This window comes from Mesoplodon densirostris, chromosome 5, assembly GCF_025265405.1.
Source record: "Mesoplodon densirostris isolate mMesDen1 chromosome 5, mMesDen1 primary haplotype, whole genome shotgun sequence".
NCBI lineage: Eukaryota > Metazoa > Chordata > Mammalia > Artiodactyla > Ziphiidae > Mesoplodon > Mesoplodon densirostris.
In genome coordinates this window covers 115,496,305-115,502,327 of record NC_082665.1, presented here as the reverse complement: position 1 = coordinate 115,502,327, position 6,023 = coordinate 115,496,305, and positions in this window count along the sequence as shown.

Sequence of the window (6,023 nt, the reverse complement as noted above, 5' to 3'; positions counted from 1 at the left end):
TGCCCCCAGCCCGCCCAGGCCTCAGAGGTGAGACTGCATAATGCCCAACCCAGCCCCTGGAGTAGATGTCCCTATGTGGTGAGGCCCATGCCTCTGTGCCCAGGAGGCTGCGAGGGAACCACACTGTCAGTTGTGCTTTATAGAGGCCTCTCCTCCAGGGGCTTCTCGACCAGGCAGGAAGATGGGTTACGGGATACCCTGCGCTTGCCCGTGGGGAAGAGTTTGCTGAGGACCCCGCGGACTCCAACTCTCTGAGCTGTAGTGACTGTAGCCCCTCCATCTTTCCATATCCTATTTTCACCTACAGCAACAGGAGGTCAGAAGAAGCGACTGTGTCATGCTCATGGTCCATTCCCTTCCTGTTAGAAGCCCAGTGAGGACAAGGACAAGTATGGCATAAGCCCGCCCTGGTCCCTTGCTCTGTGTGAGGCATGTGGAAGGGACTCAGTGAAGGAGTTTTAGAGTTGAGTCTATTTTTCCTATTTGTCCCAGAGCTGTTAGACTTGGAGAAGGACCTCAGAGCTCACGCGGTGAGTCCAGCCCCCATGGCGGGCATGGGCTCTGCCTGAGGGCCCCAGAAGGGATTTGTTCAGAACCGCCTTGAGCCATCTACCCACGCTCACTGCGGGCACTGTGGCTGCCCCCTCTGCAAGGGAAACTGCACAGAGGCCACGTGCATTCAGGAGGTGGCAACACAGGGGTAGTAAGAAAGCGTGGGCCTCAGAGGCAAGAGAGACCTGAGTTTGAATCCTGGCTCCATATTTCCTTGTGTGGTGCCTTGCCAGTCTTCACTTTTCTTACTTATAAAAGGGTAACATTAATATCCACTCTGCAAGGTTGCTGTTGTGTTGAAAACGAGATCACGTTGGCAGATGCTGGAGCACGAGAAATGTAGAGGCGCTCACTACCCTTCCTTTTCGGTCCGGGAGGGAGAGAAGATTTGTCCCCGTGCCTCAGCTCTGATTGTATCCGCGTGCCACCCAGTTGTCGTTAAGTGAGGTTACCCAGGGCAGAAAGTTAGAGGGAAGTTTGACTTGTGGGCGGCTGGGCTTCCTTCCTGTCGGGTGCTGTTGTGGCCTGGAGGCGCCGCAGGGGAATGTGCCCCAGGGTCTTCTCTGGCAGAATCCGGGTCCCTGGGTCCTTACCTGACCTGTCTGTGACCTGGGCAGCCCCTTCTCCCCCCCTGGGCCTGGGGAGGGTAACACCTGCCTTGTTTGCAGCTCGGGACTGTAGCAGATATCCACGTGAGGATTTTATACACACGAAAGTGCTGTGCAAACACTGGGGTCACTGCCGTTTTATTGTGAGCACCACTGTTTTCTTAAAGAAATTTTCAGAAGTAAAAGCATTCGCACTATGTCTTGGTTCAAACTTTTTTTTTTTTTTTTTTTTTAAGCAGCAGAGAAAAAGAGGGAGCAAGGTTAAAAAGAAAAAAAAGGATTCAAGCCAACAGCTCTGACTCCATTGTTAGCCAAGTAGAAGACGTGAGGAACGAGATTTGTTTCCAAGGGAGTTTGAGCCAAGAAGAGCCGCAGCCAACCCAGCCGGGCCTGGGGCCAGTGCTTCCTCAGGAGGTCAGCGCCCTGCCCGCCCTCCCAGGCCCCGCTTCTCCCACTATGTGGAGGCAGGAGGTCGTCCTTCTCTTGCCTTCTGTCCTGCTGCAGCGCTGGCTCGACTTCCTTCACCTTAACCCTCCTTATTTCTCTGACCAGGTGACTTGTTTCCCCACCACTGTTTCCTGCCTTGCTCAGCTCCCTTCCAGCCCAGGTTCCACAGTTGCCTCTGGAAACACAGGCAAAGCCCTGGCACCCTCCTCCTCCGCTCTTTCCCCTCCCTAGTGGCCTATCCAGGCCCAGGCTGTGCTCCCCGGCCTGCCTGTGGCCGGCGGTGCTGGCCCCCCTGGCACAGGCCTCTGGCACCTTCCTCAGGTTACAGGCTGGGTGGAGGCCTTGGCAGTGAGCATGCCTGAAACCTGAAAGCCATCCAAGGCCCAGTTAGAAAGGCGTGAGGGGATAGAATAGACCAGAGTGCTTTTGGGTGGGCGGCTGCCCACCAGCAGCCACTGAAACCTTGCCTAGGCCCAGCTGGGGGAGGCCGGCTGGGAAGGGGCTTTTGCCCATCAGATGCACACGCCACCCTGTGAGTGAGCTATGTGCTGGCTAGCAGCTGTGCCTGGCGTTCGCTCCTTTTCAGCACAGTGTTAAAGAGACAGATGGAGTTAATGGGAAGACCTGGCTCCTGGGCAGGAGGTGGAAGGCGTTCCCCAGTCCTGGTGGGGTAGCCAGTGACTGGCACACACACACGTAGGGAGGAGAGATCAGAGGCCTAGGTGTCTCAGTGTCGGCCGCTCAACCCCCTGTGTTCCAGATTGGGAAACTGAGGCCCAGAGAAGGCAGGAACCCACGCAGTAGTAGAGCCTGGAAGGGAGCCCAGGCCCCGTGGTGGCTGCTCAGCCCTGTGCCCCTCCTCCTTCACCCCCTGCTGCCTCGCACCACACCAAGCAAATCCAGGTGCCCCCATGCATCACTGCACCAAAGGGTTGTAAACCAGCTGATTGGAGCAGGGGATGCACTTTCTCACAGAGAAAAAGTGTTCCACAATCGACTGTGTCTCCCAGTGCCCGAGGGTCCCCACTTTCCCAGGTGTAAATCAGGATGGACTTTTCTTGAAGAGGATGTTGTTCTCCCAGTTGATTTCCCATTGCTGGAAAGTTAGAATAAGCGGTCATCCATGCGCATGCGTGAACACAGGAGTGGGTGGGAATCTTTTGGGTCGGGGAGGTACCTCGTGGACATCTGCTTTCAGGATGAGCTGTTCTGACTTCGCAGACCCATTTGTCTCCCCATATCTGAATGTAGATCTTCTCTAGAAGCTCTTATTTTCTGACACTATCTCCAGCGGGGCGCAGTGAAGCAGTGGGGGTGGAGTGGAGAAGATCGGGGGATGGGGTCTGAGAGGGCGTTTGAAGTGCGGGCTTCATGGGTGAGGGGAGTGGAAAGACCCTGCTACTGTCATGGTAGCTGTCAATCCCCCACTCCCTCCCCCTTGTCATCTGTTTCTCACCCTGGCAACAGCCTCCAGACTGGTCTCCCCACTGCCCTCTCCCCACTTCCACCTGGCCTCCCCGCTGCTCACACGATAAAGTCTAAGCTCTTTCCCTGCCCCCCCTCACGCTTGCCCTATCTGTTTTGTTGCAACAGACTACTCACCATTCTGCAAAACCTGCCCTCCGTGCTTTCCCTGCCTGTCTCTGCAAGGCCACCTCCCTCCCTCCTCCAGCCATGCGAGCCTCCTTTCAGTCCTTGGACCGCGCAAGCACTGGCCACCTCTGCCCCTGCTGTCCCTCTGCCTGAAGCCCATTCTGGCTAACTAGCCCCCTTCCCCAACCCTACCTTGACCTGGTGCACTCCCACCTTCCCCTGATGCTTAGCTTAACTTCCAGGTCTGCTCCCTAGGCACCTGCCGCCCTTTCCTCTCACCTGCTTTTCTCCTCCACAGGACCTCAAACAGAGCATAGAAATTATCAGGACTCTCTCCTCCACGCGATGATGAACTGCTTGAGGGCAGGCCCATTCCTCATTCACTGTGGGCCGCTCGTGTCTGACATGTAGTAAGTGATTAAGAAGACATTTGTTGAGTGGAAATCATCTTTCTTACTGGCCTGAGAGCTTCTCCAAGGCAGGACCTGTCTCTGCATCACCAGGATGACTGGTGAAGTACTGGCCTCACAGGCTGCCCACAAATGCTTAGTCAATTGAATTTCAATGACGCTGTTATTGGGGGAAGTGATCAATAGTGTTTCTATCTCTAAACATCCCCCGCTTGTAAAAAAAAAGAAAACTCCCAGGCTGTCTTGGTTACCAACCATTCTTGCGTTTCAAAGATGAAAAGCAATTTGCCACAAGCCGAGAATGACAAATACTCAGGATGAGAGAGGAAGAAGGGAGGGAAGCAATTATGGGAGGGAGAGGGAGGGGTGGGTGCTATCGACCCCATCTCCTGAGCTTTCCTTCTGTGAGTGAAGAAAGCAGAAGGTTATTCTCAGGAAATCCCATTTTCTTCTTAAGGGACCAGGAAAGTGTTGTATCCTTCTTTCACTGTTAGGCATCAGAGAGTCTGTGAGCATGAAGCATCTCGTTTACATTGGAGGTGCTGGCTCAGGGTGCAGGGACCTTGGGAGCCACCTGAGGGAAACTCCTGCATTATTCAGAACATACGGTTTAACAATATTTCCACAAGTATTCAATATCTCCCCCAACTCTGGGCTTTCAGCAATGAAAAATGAAATTATGTCGGTCACTGAACCATATTTGTTAAGCACTGCCCAGTTCCTACTCTCCTTATATTTAAATTTTATTGGGAGGAGACAGATTAAACACACACACATGTAATGTAAACAAGAAAATATCAAGAGTGTTCTCTGCAGAGAATTAACTCTAGGCAGGTCAGGGAAGGCTTCCTGGAGGAGGCAACTTTTGAGCTGAGCCCAGCCACAGAAGCTGGGGAGGGGCACTCCAGGCCTAGGGCACAGCAAGTCTGTGATCAGAGCAAGCTTGCTGGCTCCAAGGTCCGAAGAGAGAGGGAAGGAGGGAGAGGACCACCTGAGGTGAGTGGGTCCCAGAGGCGGTGGGTGGCAGATATTTTCTCCTCAGTTCTGTGACTCACAGAAAATGGGGCTTGGCAAAAAGAGAATGGACTCGGGATATGGGTTCTAGGTTGGCCCTACCGCCGAATTCCCATGGTACAGGCCTGGGGCAGGTGGTCTCGGTCTCTCTTTGGTTCTCGGCTCCACTTTGCAGGGGCACCTCTGACCATCCCAGCCCTGAAAAGGCAGGCCGTTGGCATACATGTCTGCTGTGGTACAGATGGAAACAAGAGAAACGTCACCTGCTCCGTCCATACGAATTTGCCTGAAGGAACCCTGCACCCTTCCGTGACGAGTTGCACTTTCCTGGGCATCTGGGCGGGGCCCCCTTTTAAGATGAAAACTGTTCCTCCACCGTGGTGACTCTCGCTTGCTGGCTTTCCTCACGCCAACAGCTGGTCTACAGCTGGCCAGCTGCTGGCCTGGATTCGGGGCTGATGTGGTGGCTGGATTGACAGGCAGTTCCGTGGCAGCCACGGGGGTTCCAGCCTCCTGAGCAACGGGCCATGGCCTAGCACCTTCCTCCCTCCTGACTCAGCGTGACCGGAGTGTGGATTTTGGCGGGTGAAGGCCACGCACCAAACTCATGTGTGGCAACCAGGGACCACCCGGCCCTGAACCATTGGCTTGCCACGTTTCAGGGTGGGTTATTTTCCTGTGCGGGCTTGTTTTTCCTGGCACTGAGAAGGCCACGTGCTTCAGGGCAGTGAGTTGAGGAACGTCTGTGGGCTCTATTTACACAGTGAGGGGAGAGAGAGACACTTTTTTGTGTGTCAACAGAAGGATGCTTGGGAACAGGACCGTTTATAACCCGTTAAACTGCCTGTCCCCACAGATGCCGGGGCCCCTCCTGTGTGTGGATAATGTTTACAATATGTGGAGCGCTACGGGCGGGACTGGCAGCGCGCGCTGGCCAAGCACTTCTGTTCTGAATAAACCTCTACGGCAGTGCCGGCTAATTCATACCAGGGAGAGGCTTGCACCCCTCGGTGACCAGAAAATCCTGGGACCCCCAGGAAGTGGGGAGGGTCCCGAAGGTCCTTAGCTCGTGAGCCCCTTTAAAGAGTCACCTCCTACCACCACGTGTGTCCAGTCTGAGCACAGAACACCTCCAGGGACCAGGAAGTCACTGCCCACAAACTCGGCTATTCTTTGTGGGATTGCTCAGCTTACCAAAAGTTCTTTCTTAGAGCAGTCCAAGTCTGCCCTCTAGATACACGTTCAGCCTAGGGCCCTTTGGGGCCAGATAAGGTGCAATCCCCTCTCCCATGAGCGTGCTGAGAGGAGATAGTTCTCTCCATCTGGGGATCTGGGTTGAACTGCCTGAGTCCCTTCTGCTCCTATGGCCTGGTTCTGACCCTCCTCACCGTGTGTCCAA